Genomic DNA, 24,607 nt, shown 5'->3' with positions numbered 1-24,607 from the left:
CACACAGTGGAGTGTTGTGTCAGTAAAATGTTCACACTTTTTCCAGTCAGTATTCTTAATTTTTTTCTTTTCTAAATTATCTGCTTAAAGGAAGGGAACAAGAAATTCCTCAATAATGCAGATAATGTAAGAGTCAACCTGGATGACCTCAGCTATAACAATTACTTTTTAGATGTGTAACACCAAAAGCATGATACATGAAAAAAATTAATGAATAAACTGGACTTCATATAAATTGAAAGCATTTGCTCTGAGGAAAACAATATCTAAAGAATAAGACTGTAAGAAGTCACAGGAACAGCAAGCATAGCTGGGTAACCCCCACTAACATTATAAACTGGACAGTGGGGGCATGCAAAACCATCTCTAGCAGGCCACGTCAGTTAGGCCTTTATATATTTTGTTTAAAACACATTTTTCACACTGAAAACTTAGAAAGTCACCAACAACTTCGTAAAGTATGTCACATAAATTCATACGCAGAGTATTGCAGTGCTAATCTTTATGATCATATCATGCAAGAGTTCTTTACTTTTCTTTTCAGACTCATAACTATGTTTCCTTCTTCAAAACAAAAGTTATAGAAGCAGAGTGAAAGGTTCTGCATAAGACAGTTGGTGTTAAAGAGCAATTTGCAAACTATGTGATGAAGTATATTCCACAGCCTCAAGGACTAGATAAATGCAAATAGGCTTGCAGTGTTACAGTCTCAAGTGGAACAGAAAGGACTAAGAGTACAAGATTATGATGTGCAACTAAGGTGATTTGCAGATAATGTTGAGAACAGAAAGGATTATGTTTCCACAACTGTTCATAGCTTGTCTGCTATAGAAGCAGGTGACTGAGATGTCCATTCAAAATCCCTTCCAACCGAGGAGTCTGATTGCATTTCCTCATCCTTTAGTGCCACCTATGGTTCCAAATTAGAAAGTGTCAGTTTGAAATATAATTCTAGACACTGTGAACAGTATCCTGGTTTTAAATATTAGTATATTTATCACTCAATTATATTTTGCCTTTGACTAAATGAATAAAATATCATTCTAGAGGGCATTTAACAATATGCACTAAGAGATATTAAAATGTTTAAACTCTTCAACCCAATAATCTGTGTTTAGGAAGTGAAGAAAGGGAAAGACACATGTATAAGAATATTTATTACAGTATTATTTAAAATAACTTAATGTTTAAATGATTACAGAATTTATATCAGGATGAAATATGATGCATCAAATTTTTAAAGTTAAAAAAAGAAAATTACCTTTAGTTAATTTCTATAATTTTTCTCTTTATAGAAAGATTTTAGATATTTTATAAACTGTCAAAACCCTAAAGAGACATGTAACTTTAGCACAGAAAAAAAATGATACAATTCATAGCCCACAAAGCTAAACAGCTATGTGCTTAGAACATAGAATGTATAATATATGCTGGAAGAAATTACTGCCTTTCAAATAAGATAAAGTTCCTACTTTGCAGAAAAAAACACACATGTCACCAGATGGAAGTTCCATCTTTCCAAAATATAACACACTTCTGTTGGGTTTCTATCCTGGCATGCATCTCTCTAATTATCATAGAGGGGCCTAATCTCTTCACCTCTGATTTGGGACCTACCACTTCTTATCTAATCATTAATTTACATCATCCATTATCCCTTCTCTTCTCTTTTGTATATTCAACCTTTCTGTTCAATGTGTTCCACCATTTTTAAACTATATTCAAATGAAATAATAATAATGAATAATCCCTCACTCAAATCCATGTCTTCCACCTCCCACTTCCAGGAAACTGTAGTCCTATCTCTAGCTCTCACTTCATAGACAATTTCCTTAATATATACTAGTGGCCCAGTGCATGGATTCATGCACATGGAAAGGAAATTAATTACTGCAGCTTGGCAGTAAACCAGATTCAGGGCGGAGAGTGTCCCAGCAACAACATAACCCACGGCTGAAGGTGGAATCAAGTAGTCCTGCGAGGAATCGGGATCCCTCCTCTCTGGTCTGGGTCACCCAAGAACCGCTACTGCCAAGTCACAGAGGCTCAGGAACTCCTGGTTGGGCACCTGTCCGCTGGTGGTCAGTTTGTGTCATATGTACTGGCCGGTTGGACGGTCACCTAGCTTTTTATATGGTACACTAGAGGCCTGGTGCACCAATTTCGTGCATGGGGTGGGGGGTCCCTCAGCCCGGCCTGCACCCTCTCCAATCCAGGACCCCTTGGGAGATGTCTGACTGCCTCTCGCAATCTGGGACTGCTGGCTCCTAACTGCTCACCTGCCTGCCTGCCTGATCGCCCCTAACCACCTCTGCTTGCCTGATCGCTCCCCCTAACCACCTCTGCTTGCCCGCACCCAGGACCCAGGATTCCCTCCTCCAGCTGCTTGCAGGCACCTGGGACCCAGGCTTCCCTCCCTCTGGCTGGCCGCAGGCACCCAAGACCCGGGCTGGCTTTGTCTGGGCCAGCCGCAGCCGTAGGGGACCATGGGGGAGCACCATTGCCCAGGCCGCAGCTGCAGGCGCTGGCACCCAGGACCATGGGGCAGGCAGCTTGTCCCTTTCCCGGGCCACAGGTGCAGGCACAGCCGCTGACACCCAGGACTGCGAGGCATGAGGCTTGTCCCTCTCCCGGGCTGCAGCCTGGCTGGTCCCCATTCCTCTCTCATGAGCTCATTTGTGCCTGCTGGTCCCCCATTCCTCTCTCGCAAGCTCATTTGTACCTGGCTGGTCCTCATTCCTCTCTCATGAGCTCATTTGTGCCTGGCTGGTTCCCATTCCTCTCCCCTCAGTGTTGAGTATCTGAGCCTGTTATGGCGTGAGGGCATGACAACCATTTGCATATTAGCTCTTTATTATATAGGATAGATGTGTGTGTGTGTGTGCGTGCGCACACACACACACACATGTTGTTTTTTAGAGAGAGAGGAAAGAAGAGTGAGAGAGAAAAACATCGATTGGTTGCCTCCCACACGTACCCTAACTAGGGTTCAAGCCCACAACCTGGGCACATGCCCTGACTGAGAATCATCAAACCAGTAACCTGTGGGTGCATGGGACGATGCTCAACCAACTAAGCCACACTGGCCAGGGCTCAATCTGCTTAATTTTTATATTTGTTATTACAATTTTCATACCTCCTGTTCAATCCTAAACTCACTCCAGTCTGCTATATGCCCCCATCACTCCATTAAAACAGCTCTCTCTGTAAAATCACTGACATATATATTACTAAACTCATGGATATTTTTCAGTATTCATTGCAGCGTCTCAGCAGTCATCCTCGCTCTTGACCTATGCCTTCTTCCTGAAATACTCACTACTCTTGCCCTTCCCCTCTTCTCTAGCCACGCCTCTATTTCTTTTCCTGCGCCTCCTACTCTTCTTTGCTATTAAATATCATAGCTCAGATTTTGGCCCTCTTCTCATGCCTTAATCTCATCCTTGGTAATTTCTTAGTAGCTATGATTTCAATTACTACCTATACACAAATGATTCACAACCCTAACTTCTAGCCCAATGCTTTCCCCTGAGTTCCAGGAACACATGTCCAGATAGATAGATTGACGATAGATAGATGATAGATGATAGATGATAGATAGATAGATAGATAGATAGATAGATAGATAGATATTTCTTCACTTCTTAGAGGTCTCTAACAGATCTCCATCTCTATTTAACCAAAACTTAATTTATGATTTTTCCTTCTAAATTTACTTTTAGTCCCCTCTTTTAGTTCTATAAATGGCCCCATCACCAATCTAGTTATGCACACTAAAATTCTAACAATTATTCTTGATGCTTCTCTCTTTCACCATGTACATTTACTCCATCTCCATGCTCTGTTGCTTCTAATTCCTACCTCTTAAATCCATCTTCTCTCCATCTCTATCGCCATATTGATTCAGGTCACCATTATCTCTTGTCTGCCTTATAGTAATAGTCTTAAAAGTTTTAATAGTCTTAATAGTTATATTTCTTTTTTCTCCATCTGTATACCATTTGTTGACTCTTTTGTCTAGATACCCTAGCTAGGACTTCCATACAATGTTAAGTAGAGTGATGAGAGAGGACATCTTTGCCTTGTTGTTTTTCTCTTAAATGAGAAAATAAACATATAATTCATACATTTCAATGGCCAAGAAAAACAACCGATTACATGGCATTTTAACATGTGAGCTAATGGCAAGATTAGAAAACAAATTATGATAGATAAAAAGCAGTAACTAAATGACTTCAGCAGATATCAGTAAGTTGAAAATTACTCCTTGCTTATACTATTTTTCAAAGTAACAAGAAATACTCATGCCCTAAAGATATTGCTGGGAAGTTACAAAATTGTTATGTATTATTTCATAAATCTATCTTTTGTGCTAAAACTGTTGTCTATGTTTTACATTTAGTTGAATGGTGGGAGATAAAATGAACCAAAAGGATAAGAAATCACACAATCAACATCTGTCATACCTTGCTTGGGTTCCTGCCCCACTGCACTTCTCAAAATCTGCTTCCTTCTCCAGTTCCACTCCTCACCTGTACAGATGAGATTGGCACTTCCAAATTGGTGATATATCCAGTGGTGAACAAATATTTTTAAAAGGAATTCTTTCCTCTTTCAGGGGAAGAACATCTTATTTGAAAGTCTCTTTATTCCTTCTAAAATCATATTGACATTTCTTAGAAATTCTCAACCAAAATTTGATATGGATGAAAGCCCTGTGTCTATTTTTTATTTCAATTTACTTTTCAAGATGAACACAAGATTTCAAAGGAAGCAAGTTAATTTGATCCAAATTAATATGTAATGTTCTTTTGTGAAAAAGAAGAAATCTACATTGCTACTTTAAATTCTAATCACTTAGATGTATTCTATCTTGACCTTCCAATCATCTTTGAACATATAAATGGAAAACAAGGTAGAAACGCTATCTTTCTTATGTGTAACTAATTGTGGCTAATCATCTCTAAAATGTATGGTAGTTTCTTTTTTTAATTTAAATTCTTTATTGTTGAAAGTATTACATATGTCTCTTTCCCTCCCTCACCCCCCCAAATGACCTCTACCCAGCCACTCCTACCCCCCAGCACATGCCCTCACCACCCTGTGACCATTGGTTATGCTAATATTCATGCATACAAGTCATTTGGTTGATCTATTACAACCCCCCCTCCCTTTCTTTCCTCTGCCTTTCCTCTGAGGTTTGACCGTCTATTCAATGTTTCTATGTCTCTGGATCTGTTTTTGTTCATCAGTTTACATTGTTCATTATATTCCACAAATGAGTGAGATCATGTGATACTTATCTTTCTCTGACTGGCTTATTTTGCTCCAGGTCCATTCATGATGTTGCTAATGATTAAGCGTTCTTTCTTTTTTACAGCAACATAGTATTCCATTGTGTAGATGTGCCATAGTTTTTTAATCCATTCATCTGCTGATGGGCACTTAGGCTGTTTCCAAATGTTAGCTATTGTAATTGTGCTGCTATGAACATAGGGGTACATATATTCTTTCTGATTGGTATTTCTAGTTTCTTGGGATATATTCCTAGCTCAGTGGTAGACACTCTTTTAAGTCAATAAGTCAATTCTCACTTTGAAGTTGCTCAATTGCTACTTTATCACTTAGATTTGGTTGTGTGTTTGTTTGTTTTTCCAAAATTCAATAAAGTGCAACACAATCTCCAATTATTTTATACAAAAGGTACTAGTTTAGTTAATTTTATGTTTATGGAAAGCCTTGTTCTTGATCTTAGGAAAAAAGCATCCAGTTTCTCACCTAACTATAGAGGTTTTTTTGTAGATGTTCATCAAGCAGAAAAATTTCTCCTCTACTCCTAGTATACTGAGAGTTTTAATTATGAATGAGTGTTGAATTTTGCCACATGTTTTTACTGTATCCATTGATAAGATCATATGATTTTTCTTCTCTAGCCCACTGATGTGGTGGGTTACATTAAATTTCAAATGTTGGAACAACCTTCCATACCTGGAATAAATCCCTGTTTGTGATGTATTGTTCTTTTCAAACACTGTTGGATTCCATTTGTCTTTTTGAGGAATTTTGCATTTATGCTAATGAAAGATGTTGGCCTGAATTTTCCTTTCTTATGATGTTTTTGTCTGGTTTAGGTAATAGGGTAATGCTAGTCTCATATAATAAATTAGGATGATGGGGAGCACAAAAAACTTGGTTAGAAAGTTTGTAAGGACATTCTGAGAAAAGGGAAGTGTGTGGAAGGCCGCCTGCTCTGTTTATCGGAATTCCAATTTAGGGGAGACTTAGGGGACTGTCGAAGGTGGTGCCCCTAATTATTCCTTGACCTTTCCAAACAAATCTGTGCATGTGCAGACCCTAGGGTGTTTACTGGAATCCTTATGCTTAATCCCTGGATGCCCTTGCCTAGAGGACACATGTTCTCCCAAGATTACTCACCCTACTGATTGTATCTAAAGATAAAAATTCCAATAAGAGCCTAACCAGGCAGGCAATCGAGGCTGCCTGGCTGCTATCAGCCAGGCTGTCCCTTAGCCCTCTCCCCCACAATGAAACTGTGTCAGTGTAATCTGTTCATCTACCGCTCAGGGGCTGCTGGTCAGCCACCACATTAGAGTGCATCTCCTTGGCATCTATTTTCTACTAGAGCAGTGTTCTCAACCTTCTGGCCCTTTAAATAGAGTTTCTCATGTTGTAACCCAACCATAAAATTATTTTTGTTGCTACTTCATAACTGTAATGTTGCTACTGTTATGAATCGTAATGTAAATATCTGATATGCAGGATGGTCTTAGGCGACCCCTGTGAAAGGGTCATTCGACCGCCAAAGGGCTCGACACCCACAGATTAAGAACCGCTGTACTAGAGACTGTATATAACTAGTCTTGTTTCTTTTTAAATGTCTGGTAGAAAGCACCAGTGAAACCATCGAGAACTTGTGCTTTCTTTATTGGAAAGTTATTAATTATTAAAGTAATATATTACAAATATAAACCTATTCAGAATATCTATTTCTCCTTTTATAAGTTTTAACAGTTTACATCTTATAAAAAAGTGGTCTCCTTCACAAAAGATTCCAAATTTGTGAGCTTAAGAGTTGTTTGTGGTATTCCTCTATCTTTATAATGTCAGTAAAATAATTGTATTATGGGTTGAATTATAACCCCCCCAAAAAATTCATATGTTTGAGTCCTAACCACTAGTGATGCATACTACTTGGAAATGTGACCTTGGCCCTGGTCAGGATTACTTAGTGCTTAGAGTGTTGGCCTGCACACCGAAGGGTCCTAGGTTCGATTCCTGGTCAAGCACAGGTGTCTGGGTTGTAGGTTCGATCCCTGGCCCTGGTTGGGGTACATGAGGGAGGCAACCAATTGATGATTCTCTCTCTCCTTCCCTCCCCCTCTCCCTTCATCCTCCCTGCTTCTCCCTGCCTCCCAGTCTAAAAACTCAATGGAAAAATATCCTTAGGTAAAGATTAACAAAACAAAAAAAGAGAGAGAGAAAGGAATGTGACCTTATTGGGAAACACAGTCAATGCAGATATTTTTGGTTGAGATAAGGTCATACTGGAGTAGGGTGGGCCTCTAATCCAATATGACTGCTGTCCTTTTAAAAAGAAGCCCATGTGAAGAGACAGAGACACACAGGAAGACTGAGCCCTAGGGAAAATGGGGACAATGAATCCCCTTTTCTCCACAGATCATGACTGGGATAATATAAGAAATACATAAATGGCAGATAATTTTTGTTTTTAGTTATTTGTTTCTGCATAGTTGTCCTCTGCCATTTGAATAAAACATGCACAGAAGCTCACATGAAAAGTTTAATACATGCCTAAACAAACACTTTTCTGCTCAGTATGTTCAAGGATAATTTGGGAAAAAATGATGCCATGTATGAATATTTAAGGAGCTGGTAAACTGAGAAATATGGTCACTCAGAAGCCTCTGTCTGGTGCTCACATACTCTGTTCTTTGGAAGAAATACCTCAGATCTCCCAGGAGTCCCACTTGCTATGCATCCTGAGTGAGACAGAACTTTATCTATGAACTGATTCTCTGGTGCTCATGACTTAGCCAATCAATTTCAAGCTCCAAAATGCTCGAATCTCTAGGAAAGTTTACATTTATAACAGAAAGAGACAACTTCCAAGATAGTTCTTTTGAAGGAAACTGGAGAGTCCTGGTGTTCAGGGTAAACCAAAGGGGCACGCCCACTTGGAATGATAACTGTAGGGCGCGGCTATAGGGTTAAGCCTCAAACTGACCTGTTGGCAAAGCCACAAACAAGTCACAGCTTAGAGGGCAAAGTCCTCTTAAGCATAATTAGGCTTGACCTTATGACCCTCCCTAGATCTTATCTGGAAAGCTAATGGGCAGAGGGAGATGTAGCAAGTGCTGCCAAAACAAGTGAAACTCACAAGAACACTGTAACTATGGTGACCACTACCTTGTTTACCTCTGGCTATAAAATAAAGGCTCAGCTTGCCTCGATCTCTCTCTGTGGCCTCAGCTAGACACGGTAAGATCCACCTACACCCAGCTTATTCTCTTTGTCATTTCTTCATCCATTGGCTGCCCTCACTCAAGCTTGTGAACCCTTGGCTGAGCTGGCTCGGCACAGATAACTATACATGGAAGTTGCCTGAGAAATGAAAGCAATAAGCTACCTCCATCTGGCATCTGCTCCCAAACACTGGAAGAAACCAAACCCCAGGATCTCAGGATATAGGAGCTGCTGCAGGCACATTCTTTCCCCTAACACAGTGATGGTGAACCTCTGACACACGAACTCATTTTTTTGGTTGATTTTTCTTTATTAAATGGCATTTAAATATATAAAATAAATATCAAAAATATAAATCTTTGTTTTACTATGGTTGCAAATATCAAAAAATTTCTCAATGTGACACGGCACCAGAGTTAAGTTAGGGTTTTTCAAAATGCTGACACGCCGAGCTCAAGAGGTTCGCCATCACTGCCCTAACAGATGGGAAATCCTATAACATGTAACGCCTCTTCTCTCACAACCTATACCTACAAACCACAGCTCCACATCCAGAATTCATTCCTAACATTATACCTGACGGTATCTAAAGGGCTTTTTCACACATATTCTCATCTTAATATGCTCTTAACAAGATCCCTGTCACCCTCACCTTATTAAACTGAGACAAAGAGAGGTTAAACAACTTTTAGCTGAGATAACAAGACCAGTATATTATTGAGGACTTTTCAGATCTTTCCAGAACAATACATCTTTTTTGCCTTAAAATGGATCTCTTGAGTCTGATGCATTTTTGTGTGGAATCCCATGACAGGAAATCGCCGATTCCATAATCACTCAGATGCAATTCACTCCAGAGGCACTCTAGGTAGGAAGACAAACACATATGCAGAGTGGCTGTCACCTCCAGTAAAGAGAAATTAATCCCAGGTGGAAGGGGTCTGATATAAGAAACCTACCACTAAGTGCCTGGCTAGTATCCCTGAAAGATGGTGTCATACTGAGGGCTCAGCATTAGTCTATGCTATGGGTAGGTGGAGCAGGAGCTAGATCCCGCTTTGTGAGAGGAATTCTATACTACTGGGTACATGAATAGCCTCCAAACCTATCATATGGCTACTCCATCCAAGTGCCTATTGTGCAAGCACTGAGTTGGCTGAGAACAGAGTGGTTGACAGCTACATGCTGATTTACCCTGTTTGGTAGACAGGTTGGTTGTTCAGTGTCTTCTCTTCAGTAGATGTTCTCTGGTGGGCACAACATAAGGTAAAAAGGTCTATAGAGTTTACAGTAACTCCCAAAGATCTTTCCATATTCCTCTTCCTCAAACTCCCTTGTTTCCAAGATTCCATTTTGCTTTTTCTAGGCCCCTGAGCAGCCAGCTTAGCCATTTGTCACTACTTAGGGGTCCACATATATCCATACTTTAGGTAATTTCCCCCTTCATACAAATGAATGACCAACTGCACTTCCTATAACTCTGTTCACTGGAAAGATTTCCCTTCACTATTTTTTTTTATCAAGGTTACTTTTGAGTGTGGCTGTGATGGGGCAACAGTCCATTTTTGGTTAGCATCAATATACTGAGTTGAGCCATCTGTGAACCAAACCTTACTTTCTACCTGTTCTCTCTGTTAGCCATGAGGAATCACCATAATGCCATAAGGACTGTATATGAGACAAATGATGTGGCATTCTGAGTCACCTCTTTCTGTAATTGCTTGTGACCTCTGGACTTGCTCAGCTATGATCTGAATGCAGCATTCCACCTGTCGCACAGACTTGACTTTATGATTCATTAAATCTGATAATGTATAAATGTCAATGTGAAACTCTAGTCACATAATCACTTGATACGCCATGGTGACGCAGTCAGTGTCTTCTAATGCTCTTTTCTAACATCAAGTAGTTTGCCATAAAAATCCTATCATTGCTCCAGAATCTTGGGGAATCTGCCATGTGTCTCTCATCTCATGCCTTTCTCGGGACTCCATGATGAATACCTGGGATCTGCCGGGCCATATGGCTTGAATAGCAGAACAGCATACACCACAGATTGGATCTTCTGCAGAGTTCCTTCTTCCTCTAGACTCCATAGAACATGAGATCCCTAAAAATGTCGCTGATGTGACAGACCCCTGAATTGGTGTGGTGTATCTTCTACTCTCTGGTGTGTTTGTCTTACTAAGGAATTCAGAGTGCTTGCCATTTCCTGTACACTAAGTCCAATTAGCATGATGTCATCCAACACAGTGGACAAGTATGATGTTCTGTGGCATATAAACATGATCCAGGTCCTTGCAGACTTCATTAAAAGACTTACTGTAGCCCTGCAGCAAATACATATGTAATGCTCTCCTCCCACTATAAAAAGCAAACTGTTTTTATTATTAGTGATAGAGATTGAAAGGAATACACTAACCAGTAGCTGCATATCAAGTCCCAGAGGTTGTGTTGGTCAGTTGCAGTCAAGATACCGTATCTGGCAAAGCAGCTACAGTTGGGACTACCACTTAGTTAAGCTTATGGTAGTCCACCCCTGTATGCTTGATTCATCTACTTTTATAGGAACCATACAGATGATATGACTAAAGATATTATGAGAACCATATCATATTTACCTGCTGTGATATTGCAGGGCCTTCATCAAGAGAAAGGGCTCTAGATCTCTAAATAGGGTTAGATCTCCAAAGTAGCTGAGGGAACATAATTTTCTAAGGTGGTGACTGACATCTGCTCTCCAGCTCTTGATCTTTTTAATTATGTGAGTTTGGTTATACTTGTCATACTTAGCATGGTTTTTGACTGCCTATGCATTTTATTCCTAGGAACACAATTAGATCTCTATATTTCTACTAGTGGCCCAGTGCACACTGAAAGGAAATGAATTAGAAGAAATATTTAATATCACTATTTGCCCTTTCTTTATAATAGAAGTGTCAGAGATGAAAGAAAATTAGTAAAGTAGATATGAAAATAATATATAAATTGACTAACAAATAACAACATAACAATAACAACATGACATAACAACAAAGACATAATATAAAACAACAAAAATATGATATAAAAACATTGATAAAAACAATGACTGATAAATTGATTAAACTTATTCTAACACTGAGGCCAGTGTCAGATGGGAACAAATCAATTCTTCTTTTTAAAAATATATTTTATTGATTTTTTTTTTACAGAGAGGAAGGGAGAGGGATAGAGAGTTAGAAACATCGACCAGCTGCCTCCTGCACACACCCACTACTGGGGATGTGCCCACAACCAAGGTACATGCCCTTGACTGGAATCGAACCTGGGACCCTTGAGTCCGCAGGTGGATGCTCTATCCACTGAGCCAAACTGGTTAGGGCTCAATTCTTGAAATCAGAACAATCTCTCCTCCGCAAATTCTGTTAATACTTCAGCTTCAATTATGTTGGATCACAATCTTTTAATAATAAATCTAGTAGTATTACAAAGACCCCATTTACTATTAAGATTTCTCAGTAGCATGATGATTGCACCTACTTTTGAAGCATAATAATCCCTACTTTGCTAAACTGCTGTTTGAAACTGCTTTTGAAATTCTCTGCTATTTTTAGATAGTCCCTTGTTCTGTAAGTCAACTCTGTTATTTTAAACAACATATTTTTATTGATTTCAGAGAATAAGGGAGAGGAAGAGAGAGATAGAAACATCAATGATGAGAGAGTCATTGATCGGCTGACTCCTGCTCACCCTCTTCTGGGGATCAAGCCCACAACCCAGGCATGTGCCCTTAGCCGGAATCAAACCCGGGATCCTTCAGTCCGCAGGCTGATGCTCTATCCACTGAGCCAAACCAGCTAGGGCTCAACTCTGTTATTTTAGATGATCCCTTATTCTTTAAAATAACTTTGCTTTTTAGCTTGCTTGAATAATAGAGAAGATAAACTTAGCTATCTGACCTTGCAGGCTACCCATCTAACGTGAGAGACTGATACTGATAATACTTTCATATTCTCATGCCAAGTGTTTGTTAGTTATGTGCTCAAGGTTAAAAGCTGCCTGCAAAAATAACTTACACAGAGCTCTTTGTAAAGTCTGCAGAAGGTCCAGAAAAAAACTTATTTGGGAGACAAAGGGCTGGAAAGAGATAAAGAGAGAAAACTTCCTCCATAGTTTGCTCAGAATTTGAGAAGCAATATTCCTCTGAGCCCGCCAGCTTAATAAAAGACTCCAAATTAATTGGCTCACTAAGGCATCTTCTGTTAAGTTCGCTGATATACATTATAACACCTTCAATTCTAATTTATGACATGGCATTTCCGAAGGAGTAATCTTTTTAAGAAATTCAGTGGGAAAATTTTCCTTTTTGGCATTATCCATTGAATCTAGTATTGTTGATTACACTGTCATCTCTGAGTATCAATGCAATATCTGTTCCCAGCCTTTTTCACCATGTGGGAAAAGAATAAGATAGGTCATTGCACCTAACGTAGGAAACAGGATACTGATTTGTTTCATTTTAGTGGCATTCAGATTATTGGGATCTGGTTTACAGTGAATGAGCAAGACCCTTTCAAAAGGAGGTCCCCATCTTTGTTTCTGAATATGACGGCAACTTCAGTTACATGAAGAAAATTACATCTACCTAGATCACTATTACAATCATATTTAATTGCTACTGTTACTTCCGTGCAATGCCACCACTTTCTTTCAGCTTCAGAATGTCAACAAAAACAACCAAATTCAAGATCGACAATGACAGATCAAAACACACATGTGCGATTGGCGCCAGTGAGAGCTTTATATGTATCGCGCATGGGCGAGTCAACTTAGCCTTTTATAGATATAGAACAAACTTGTTTAATTAGACCTGCTTCTGATGTAGCTAAACTTTTACCAGTCCAGTGAAGCACCCCAACTTCTCTTTCAGGTAATTGTCAGCAACACAGCAGTAAATATCAACACGAAGTACATTATTATTGTAGATCACGCAGGGAGAACAAAGGGTAAAATATTTAACTGTAGCATTGTGTGCAGTGAGAAAACCTGAAGTCATTTTCAAGGTCCACCATTTCTTACTTCTTTTCAGGTGGGTCAAGTTTCTAAGCTTTCTAAATCTCTGTTTTCTGGCTAATGAAAAGAAAATAGGATTCCACTGAGTCTCCTATCTACCTACTCCATGAGGCATGGGAAAACGCTTCACAGACATTTAGTTACAGTGTTAAAGTGTTTCCACCTGAGGCTAGAGTCATTGCTAAGGAGAGAGAGGAAGCCAGGTGTTACTACTTGAAGTCATTACCCTGAGGGTTGGACACTTAGCTTCTTAGCCTTTTATCTGGAAGTTACCTACTTTGAAAACCATGAGTTCACACTGATATCTCCAATTTTAGTAGCATACCATAAGTTACTCTTTCCATATTTATAACCCACTTCTCTAATAAAGAAATCAGCTTTAGCTCTACCTGGTTTGGCTCAGTGGAGAGAGCATTGGCCTGTGGACTGAAGCGTCCCCGGATCAATTCTGGTCAAGGGCAGGACCTTGGTTGCAGGCTTCTTCCTGGCTCGGGCCCTGGTTGGGGCACACAACCAATCGATGTGTTTCTCTCACATCCATATTTCTCTCTGTCTTTCCCTCTCTCTTCCACTCTCTCTAAAAATCAATGGAAAAATATCCTCAGGTGAGGATTACAAAAAAATAAATCAGTTTTAAATATAATTCCTTATTTGATTAATTCCTATGTAATCAGTCTCCCACCTCAATGCTGCCATTCCCTGCCGGATGCAGATGCCACCCTCTCCTCCTCCAGCTCTGATGGCCTTACTGGTCCCCTCAGCTTGACTAAACTTTGTACAGGCTTCTTCCTAGCCATAGGCACGGTTGTAGTGTCTCCCAAATGCCTCCTGTTTCTTTAGAAAATCTATAATTGCAAATTCTTTCTCTGCCTCTTTAAAATGTATGTAAATATTCTCCCAGCCTGTTGCCAGTTTTACAACCGAGGATTGTCTTTCTCAAGCACCAGGGAACCATGTCTTTGAAATGTAGACATCAAAAAAAGATAGCACCCCTGCCTCCCAGTCTCTGTGGGAAAGTGGAAGCCTAACTTAGATGGGTGTCAACTAGCAAACCCAGAGGGCCTACACACAGAGAAAAACATTTGCAAACTCAGGAGTTACTCAATGTGCTCCACACAGCCCACTGACCAACCTTTCCCCTGTAGTTCTGTATTTTTCCATTACCTCACCCCATAGCTTAAAAACCTTCATACCTTTTGCTTTCTTCAGTTGAGTTCAGTCTCCCTCCCCTGCTAGTGCCATTGTCTTGAATAAAGTTTTCCTGGACTCTTTAACTTTGTCCAGTACAATTTTTGTATTGACACTTTTCATTTCAGACTACTCTCCCAGAGGGACACCTTCTTATTCTGCTTGGACTCTGATATCCCACACCAGGCCAGCCCTCCATGTAGACACTATTATAGTAATAAGTTTAGTTAGTATAAGTTAGCATAAGCAAACTCCATTTTGTATTAGTATAGGTTAGCATAAGCAAACTCCATTTTGCATTAGTATAGGTTAGCATAAGCAAACTCCATTTTGTATTAGTATAGGTTAGCATAAGCAAACTCCATTTTGCATTAGTATAGGTTAGCATAAGCAAACTCCATTTTGTATTAGTATAGGTTAGCATAAGCAAACTCCATTTTGCATTAGTATAGGTTAGCATAAGCAAACTCCATTTTGTATTAGAGTAAATTTTAACTTTACTTAGAAGTGAAACTTAACTTGTGTGTGTGACCCTGATAAGTACTTTGTAGCTCCCTGCGTGTGCACTCCTGATAAGTACCCTGAGCCCAGATTGTTAGAGGCCTCTCTTCGTGTCAAGAGACCAAGCACCTGCTGCAGCTTATCTGACGACCTCTGTGTGTCTCTGTCAGTGAGTGTCTCTGGGTGGCCTGCCAAGGACTGAAACCCATCAGCTCTCTGGTAAATAAACCTGTGTGATTCTTGCACTCTGTTTGTCTCCTGTGTCTCCTCTCTTCTTAGTTTTGGTTTAAGCTCGGCCTAAATAATAAAGTACCCTTTGACGTCTGTATTGGTATATCCAAATGAGGCAAACTGGGTCACCTGTGCATACGTTCCCAAAGAAGTGGAATAGACACCTTGTACATGGTGCTTGAGCTCTGACACCCCATACCAGGTTTCCCCCTCCTCACCTTCCTCAGGCTCTGATTCTCCATACTGGTCATCCCTGCAAGGTGGATACTATTTTCACACTGTCCAGCTTCTGACTCCCCACCTGAGACCACCCCTCTGAAGAGCCACCATCGTGGCCCCTGTTCTGGGCCACTTAGACTCTCCCTCCCTTCCTACCATGTAGTGGTTTTTAGGACTGAGTTGTTTGAAAAATGAAAGAAAAGGAAAAGGAAGGTAAGAAAGGAGAAGAGGAAGAGAGTTCATTTATTTTATTCCAAATGTTCTTGCCCTGGTTATACATTGGCAATGCTTAGAGATATTTTAAAAATTAATGATGCTTTCCCTGGCTGGTGTAGCTCAGTGGTTAGAGTGCCAGCCCCAGGACTGAAGCGTCAGGGGTTAGATTCCTGGTGAAGGGCATGTACTTACGTTGCAGGTTCCTTCCATCCCTGGCCCTGTCAAAGCACGTGCGGGAGGTAACCAGTGTGACTCTCTTACATGGATGTTTCTCTCTCTCTCTCTCTCTCTCTCTCTCTCTCTCTCTCTCTCTCCTGCCCCCCACCCCCACCTGCTTCCCACCCTCTCTTCCACTCGCTCTAAAAATCAATGGAAAGAATGTTCTCCGGTGAGGATTAAAACATAAATAAATAAATCACTGATGCTTGGTCCTTTTCCTAGAGATATATGCCTGTCTACTAGAGGTCCTATGCATGTGCTTCTTTGAAAATTCCCCAGATAAGTGGAGTCTGGGTTGAGAGCCACTTCTTTTTCTTTCTTTTTTTTTTTTAAATCTCACCTGAGGATATATATTTTTTCCCATTGTTTTCAGAGAGAGAGTGGAAGAGAGGGAAGGCGGGAGGGAGAGAGAGAAACATGGATGTAAAAGAGACACATCAACTCCTTGCCTACTGCAGGTGCCCAACCAAAAGCGGGGAGTGAACTCGCAACCAGGTACCTGCCCTTTGGTGCCCGGCTGATACTCTAACCACTGAGAAATACCAGCCAGGGTTAGGAGTGGAATGTAGGGTGCAGGTGAGTTTGAAGACCCGGAGAATGGAGCATGTGAGAAAGCCCATTTGAGGGTTTCAATTTTGTCCTTTAGGTAGAAAGAAATGTCATCAGGTGAGAGTGATGGTGGTCAAAATGTTAGAGGGGTGGGAAGCAAAGAATTATGAATATACTTATTCAGAGAGGGAGACAAAACTTAATAAAGAACTGTAGATTCCTGGGCAGTATACATTGCCTATTTGAAGTTATACGGTAAGCTTCAGGATCTGTTAAAGTTTCTAAATATTAAATTTATATATTTGTAAAGGTATGTATAGAAAAAATGAAAGAAACTAAATAATGGAAAATGGAGATTGTGCTTGGATACTCTGGTTTTCTTCCCCCTTCTTTGTATATTCTGTATATCTTAAGTTTGAATGAACTCTTATATTCATAATGGAAAAAATAATGTTTTACTTTTCAAAAGATAATGAAATAAATGGTGATTCAGCACACACAGAAGACTTTAGGGGCACTATATTAGTTTGCTAGGGCTAACGAGCCACAGACTGGGCGGGTTAAAAATCAGAAATGTACAATTTCCTCACAATTCTAGAGGCCAGAAGTCTGAGATGAAGGTGAGGCAGGGTTGTTTCTTCGGAAGCCTCTCTCCTTGGCTTACAGATTAGATATCACTCCTGTGTCCTCACCTGGTCTTTCTGCCTGCGTGTCCTAATCTCTTCTTACAAGGACACCAATCATATTGATACGGAATTTTTGGACTGGAACCTGGATTCTTTGTCCGCCAGAATCGAAGAATGAATCCAAGAACAGAAAGTGGTATAGCAAAGGTGGAATTTATTGAAGAACAAGTACAGACTCCCACATGGGGAGAGGGAAAGAGTCCCACAGAATGGACTCCCAAATAGGGAGGGGGAAAGGGTCCTGCTGAGTTCCTCTTCCCTATGGCTTATGAAGGCTGCAGATCCTGGTGCCTTGATGTCCCCTCTTATATGGATGTTTCTCTGTTTCTCTCTCTCTCTCTCTCTCTCTCTCTCTCTCTCTCTCTCTCCCCTCCCATGCCATCTGCTTCCCTCCCTCTCTTCCACTCTCTCTAAAAATCAATGGAAAGAATGTTCTCCGGTGAGGATTAAAACATAAATAAATAAATCACTGATGCTTGGTCCTTTTCCTAGAGATATATGCCTGTCTACTAGAGGTCCTATGCATGTGCTTCTTTGAAAATTCCCCAGATGATGTTAAGTGGAGTCTGGGTTGAGAGCCACTTCTTTTTCTTTTTTAAATATTGGTCACTATTCCCTTAGACTGGTTACTATAGTAACTCCTGGGTTCAAAGGTCGAACCTCACCTGGGACATGTGAGGTTCTCTTGCCCCCCCCCCTCCTTCCTTATCATTTCCCGATTACCTTTGGGCTTTCTTCCTCTCCTTCTGGATGAAAGGCCTCCTTCTCTTTATTTTGTAAATACAGGCCTTTTGCTGTTCCCAGCTCTCCCATTCTATGGAAGTATACCATCTGCTGCTCTGCAGCTCTGTGCTTCCTTCATGGTCCCCTTAATTTACAAAATTTCTAAAATTTCCTAAACCTGTCGTATCTTTCCCCTAAAATTCCTGTTTCAATATTGGATTAGGATCCACCCTAATAAGCTCACTTTGCCTAAATTAAAGACCCTATCTCCAAATACAATCATATGCTGAGGTACAAAGGATTAGGACTTCAATATGAGTTTTGAGGAACACAATTCAGCCCATAACAGATACTCAGATTATACTGAGATTTGAATTTTCTCTTGGTATTTCCGTTTTCTTTTTTCTGCAGCTTCCCCCACCCCCCACCCCCACTGAGCCTGTTTCTTATTCTTATGACTTAAAATTCTGTCTGGTGAATAGTTTCTAAGCAATTGTTCCAATTTATTGAGAATTTTTGCCATGTCATTTTAAAATATTTAATATCCTTCAAAACCCAAACAAATACGTTCTCAAGCAAAACTGAAACTGCCGGCAGTCCTGTTTCCTCTTTTGCTCCCTTCCTCATTCTGCTCCCGCCCTGCATCTGTCACGCCCTCAGAAAGAGGCATAGCACTGGGAGACCAGAAAACGGTCACCTCTTGGGCTTAATTTCGTTGTGTTTTTTTTTTTTTTTTAAAAGATCCTCGCAATTATATGTCTCCTAGTCATCAGAAGAGGAGTAAGAGAACAAAGGTTGAAAGCAACTGTTTCTTATATAAAAAGGAAGTTTTCAGGAAAATCCTGGTAAGTTGTTGATTCAAACTTTATTTTATGCTTATGAAGGGACAGCTTTTTTTAAAAAAAAAACTCCAGCTGTACTTTTTATATAAACACATGTGTTTATACTTGTAAAAATACTGAAATTGATTGTAAATATGAATGGACAAAATACACATCGATATATTTAATTGTTAATTCTCACAGGAAGATATTTTTCCATTGATTTTTAGAGAGAGTGGAGGGGGGGGGGAGAGGGAGAAAAAGAAAGAGAGAGGGAGAAAGAGAGACCAACAGACAGATATGGATTGGTTGCCTCCTGAATGAGCCCTGGCAGGGATGGGGATTGAACCTGCAACCCAGGTATGTGTCTTTGACCCAGAATTGAGCCCACGATCCTTCTATGTGCAGGCTAATGTTCTAATCACTGAGTCACACCAGCTAGGGCTGAGGCTAACTTTTTAAGTGTACTTCAGGTGATGAGTGTGTTCCTGGTTGTGCAGGGAGTGGGAAAGAAGAATTGGAGAAACAATGTAAAGAAGTTCAGGAATTTGAGCATAAAAGAATGTAAAGCAACCAGGGATCACATGAAATTATACAAAATTCTGTCTTCAGTAACTTAAATGTTCTTAAAAGTTTTATATTCGATACGCTGCAGAGGCTATTTTTCTATGGAAGTGTTTCCTTCAAATCCATCTCCTGCAGGAATCTGGTTAAAAACTAACTTGAAAACAACTTCGGGAAATGAAACTTAACTTGTTTGTGGCAGTTTCTCTGCAGTCCTGGGAGAGAGCCAGGCCTCCCAAGTGTCCTTCCCCTACCAATTCAGAGTCCTGCAGAGCATCTGGGGGCTACTGAGGACCCCCGAGGTGAGGATGGGTGGTACCAGCACTTGTCCCTAAGAGCTCTGCTAACTTGGTACTTATCCTGTAATACTAAAGAGAGACAACTAACCACTCGAGAATGGCATCCTGTTGCTGCTTTGCCAGTAATTAATGTTACTACTACTACTACTACTACTAAGATTTATGTTCATGATTGTTTCAAAGCAGGAGGCTGAGGGCTCCTGGAAAACCATGAGTTATGTCAAGTCATTGGCAATATTTTTTCACACCAGTCATAGTAATTTTTATTTTTACTTAGGTCCAACACTATATATGCAGATTCTCTTAAAGTTGACAAATTATTGGAAAAGCATTATTAAATATAATAGCTTCAAATTATTATATGTTCACAACTGTTACCATGTGGGGGGGGAAGGAAGTTGAGAAACTTTTGACATTATTACCAGTCCAAGGCCGTTATTAAAGAGTTGAGTATATTATATTGAGATTTTTCCTTGTAACAAAAAGAAAGCTCCAGATTTGGAGGAATGAATGTCAGTGACCTTATTAGAGAAGAGGATTTCTATCTCCCTGGTATCTATTAGCAGAATCTGATTAACAGGAAGTGAAATGACACTGTCACCTATCAGATGGCACCAAGTTCCCCTTGTAGCATCCCCTACATTAGATGTAGCACACAATGAGCCACTAGCTGTGTACAAGCCAAAGAGCTATAAGAAAAAGGGATGGACTACATTGGAAATTTCCTGATGTGCTGCTTCATTTGAGCCCCAGTTGAATATGTAATAATCACTGGCTAACCCACAGAGAAAATCTGGACTCTGCCTTCTCAATTTTTAGGATATTCAGGGAGAGGGAAGATGGTTAAATCACTGAAAGAGGACTCTAAGGGAGTCCTGCGGAAAGGGGAAAGCCCTCCCCAAGATCAGTTCCCGGAGCAGGGGCAGCAGATGAAAACAACAGAGGTGCTGAGGCTGTGACACAGGGCACCTAGAGCCGGAAGGGGCCTCTTCTGGGGAAAACAGGTATGAGTCATGCATGGCCTCATGTAGGGACATAACAGAAAACTGATACGGACACAAGAAGGACTGCAGGAGAAATGTTTGTTAATGTTCCTTTCCTTTTGTTAAAACTTCCTTTTCATTCTGTTACCAGATGATTGAAGTTAGAGTTAGTTCTGGCCTAAGGGGTAGCACAGAAGAGATTTCTTCAGATTTTTGTCTGGAATTTAAGCCAAATGAAATAAGTGCCCTAGTCCTTTGACTTACAGACATTGCAAACTCAGGGGTTTCCAAAAATTTATTATTTTTAACTACTAAGAAACTATGTTATTCACTCAACAAATTTTAGTTAAGAAGCTTACTATGTGCTAGGCACTGTAAAATAGTGAACAAGATGTACAAAAGTTCTTGTTCTCATAAAGCTCACAGAATAACTAGTGGGACAGAAAATAGTTAAAAACATGTGGAATATTTGCTTGTGATTAGTCCTAAGTAGATTTTTTTAAAGCTGAAAGAGGAAGAGGAAATGTTGGAAGATGATTTACAGTTTTCTGTAGGCTGGCCAAGCATTGCCTCAGTGAGAAGGTGCCATTTGATCAAAAACCTGAGGGATGCGTGGTGGCCGTGAGCTGTGCAAGTGTCTAAGGACATGGGGAGGAAACAAGTGAGGTTCCCGAAGCAGGAGCAGGCACTGCCTATGTTAAGCAACAAGGAAATCAGGGGGCTGGACCAGATATATAGAGAGAAATAAAAGAAAGAAGGAGTAACAGGATGCCAGGTTATGTAAGGCACCTGTTAGTTCATAATGAGCTCGGCTTCACTCTGAGTCAAATGCAAAGCCATTGGGAGGGATTGAACAGAATGTTGGTCTGTTATTTACATTTGAACAGACTCGCTCAGGCTGCTATTTTGAGCTGTCCCCAAAGGGATCAATAAAAGCAAGAGAGAAACTAGTGAGGGTGCAACTCCTCTAACTCAGGAAGAGAAGATGGGGGCTTGGACCGGGTGGCAGCAGTGAGGTGGTGGTCAGTGGTCAGATGCTGGGCAGGTTTTGAACATACAGCTTATAGGATTTGCTCCACATTGAACGTAGAATGTAGAAGAAGAGAAAGAAAGAAAGAATGCCCGCAACATTCTTGTGACTGCTTATTGATTTTATTAAAAATATTTAATATAGAAGAGATGTGCTAGGTGAAGGATGTTCCTTTCACTATTCTCTCCAATCTTATGTATGTTTGAAAAATTTCAAAGTAGAAAGTTTAGAGGAAAAGATGTCCCATAAATAATTCCTAAGCAACAGTCCAATCACTTGCATTTTAATTTGCTGAGTCATAATTTTTTTTTGATGTAACAGATTCTCAACAAATATGTCTCAGGACTAGGTCTGTTCTGACTACATCTCTACTTCCTTGTAGGTGCTTTCCAGAACATGACTCTTGCAAACTCAAGAAAAGGCAACTAATCTAACAGCTCTGGATCAAAGAACCTCATGAAGTCTTATTTCAAGTTGCCAATATGAAAAGTGGAAGTTTTCAGTGAAGCACTGGTATGGGGCTTTAAAGATATATTTCATCAACTTTCTTTAAAGGCTATATTTTAAAACGAATTCTAAAAACTAATCAGGACTATGAAAATGAATATACTTTCAAGTGTACATAAGCTGTTTCTAACAAAACAATTCTGAAAGGATGAGAAAGCTCACTGCTTTCATATACATGTTGCTAGATGTAACTTACACTAACTGCAGGATTCTTTTAAATTGAAACATTCCCACAAAGAGAGTGTAGAGTGTTTCTGGAGGTGGAAGGCTCTGGTGATGAGGCTCCAAGAGCTAAGTAAAATATAGATCAGAAGATTAGGAATGGAGTAGAAAATTGTAGCCAAGAGCAGCTATGCCAAACTCCGTCCTATATAACTCAAGATGATATAAAAAAGTTTACATCTAGTTAAAGATTAAACCCTCTAAAGTTTAATTATTTTACTTAAGGATTTCTTTCATAACTAGCTTGTACAGAGACTATGCATAGAAATACAGAAATTTAGAGTGCACTTTGTAAAATGAACTTGCTTTGCAGTTTCATTTCTGAAGAACATCAGAGCAGGGCGTGGGTCTGCTGGAGACTAACCAAGACTGTAAGAAATCCTTCCTGGAGGTAAGAACATGCTAGCGCCCAGCCACTTAGAGACAGGGCTGGGCCCCAGTGCTTGCCCTGCTGGCTTGATCCTTCCTGATCACCTGCCCCACCCCACTCCTTGCCCAAGAGAAAATATAAGTCCTTGGGAAATAGATACTGAAATTAAGTACGCATAAGGAGAACTCTGGGGTTCAAAATATTCCCAAAGCAGAATAAAGGAGATAAGGTGGAGGTCTTCTCCCCAGCTCCAACCAGAACAACACCTTCACCCATTTGAAAAAGCAGAACAAAAACTATAACCAAGATAACTTTCTGCTCATGAAAATTCCCCTGCACCATGAATGGGAAAACAGGTTGGTTGAAAGGAGACACATTTAATCATGAATTTATTTTCCTGATCACAACTTCCCCCTCCCTTTATTTTATTTTTAAAATATATTTGTATTGATTTCAGAGAGGAAGGGAGAGGGAGAGAGAGAAACATCAATGATGAGAAAGAATCACCAACCCCACACTGGGGATCAAGCCTGCAACCCAGGCATGTGTCCTGACTGGGAATGGAACCATGACCTCCTGGTTCATAAGTCAATGCTGAATCACTGAGCCATGCTGGCCAGGCTGCTCCCCCTTTATTTACACTACGTAGCTTCTTGACAAATATAAAGGTCCCTCTTGTTTAAAAAACATGTCAACACTTGAGGATATAAATCCAATCAAATCATGTTCACAAAAGGACTTTGTAAGCCTCAGGACAGTGAAGTATACTAAAGTTTTATATAAATATTAGTGGCCCGGTGCATGGATTCATGCACATTGAAAGGAAATTAATTAGAAGAAAGATTCGTGGGGTAATTATATTACTGCAAAAAATTACATTTCAAAATAGTATATATAATATCCTATCTAATAAAAGAGAAACATGGTAATTAGCCGTACCTCCGCTACCCTTCCCATTGGCTAATCAGGGCGATATGCAAATTAACTGCCAGCCAAAATGGCGGCCGGCAGCCAGGCAGCTTGAAGCGAACATGAGGCTTGCTTGCTTCAGTGACGGAGGACTCCAACGTTCCCCGCCTGCCGCTGCCGGCCTCTGAGCTTGCAGTTTGAAACATTGTTACAAATATAGAAGCTAAACAAAACCCCAGAAACCTGCTTTCAGCTAGCCAGGCTTCAGCCAGCAGGACCGCAACATTGTTTCAATTATAGAACCCAAACAAACCAGATACCTGCTTTCAGCAGCCGAGGCCTAAGAGCTGGAGCCAAGCCTCAGAGCTAAAGCTGGCCCAGAATAAAAAAAAAAAAAGAAAAAAGGAGCGGTTGGGAGCTTCAGTCACCCACCAGCCTGAAAACAGCCCTCAGCCCCTCACCCAGACTGGCCAGGCACCCCAGTGGGGACCCCAACCCTGAAGGGGGTGTGACCAGCTGCAAACAGCCATCATCCCCTCACCCAGGCTGGCCAGGCACCCCAGTGGGGACCCCCACCCTGATCCAGGACACCCTTCAGGGCAAACCAGCCGGCCCCCACCCGTGCACCAGGCCTCTATCCTATATAGTAAAAGGGTAATATGCCTCCCAGCACCGGGATCAGCGTGACAGGGGGCAGCGCCCAAACCCCCTGATCGCCCTGCGCTCTGTGTGTGACAGGGGCCGGGGCCACAACCTCCCTATCCGCCCTGCTCTTGTTCGTGACAGGGAAGGTGCCCCAACCCCCTGATT

General features: G+C 40.6%; 1 protein-coding gene across 1 annotated transcript in view; it reads left to right on the top strand.

Annotated features, from left to right (window-relative positions):
* Positions 1 to 18,834: 18,834 nt before the first annotated feature.
* SAMD9L (sterile alpha motif domain containing 9 like) overlaps positions 18,835 to 24,607 on the top strand; it is an 18,900-nt gene continuing 13,127 nt past the window's right edge. The window contains 3 exon segments of the mRNA XM_023750714.1: positions 18,835 to 18,937; positions 22,172 to 22,302; positions 22,832 to 22,909. The gene's annotated coding sequence lies outside the window, so the exon portion shown is untranslated.

This window comes from Myotis lucifugus, unplaced genomic scaffold (genome assembly GCF_000147115.1).
Source record: "Myotis lucifugus unplaced genomic scaffold, Myoluc2.0 scaffold_15, whole genome shotgun sequence".
Lineage (NCBI taxonomy): Eukaryota > Metazoa > Chordata > Mammalia > Chiroptera > Vespertilionidae > Myotis > Myotis lucifugus.
Note: the sequence above shows the minus strand (reverse complement) of the source record. Positions and strands in the feature narration are given on the sequence as shown.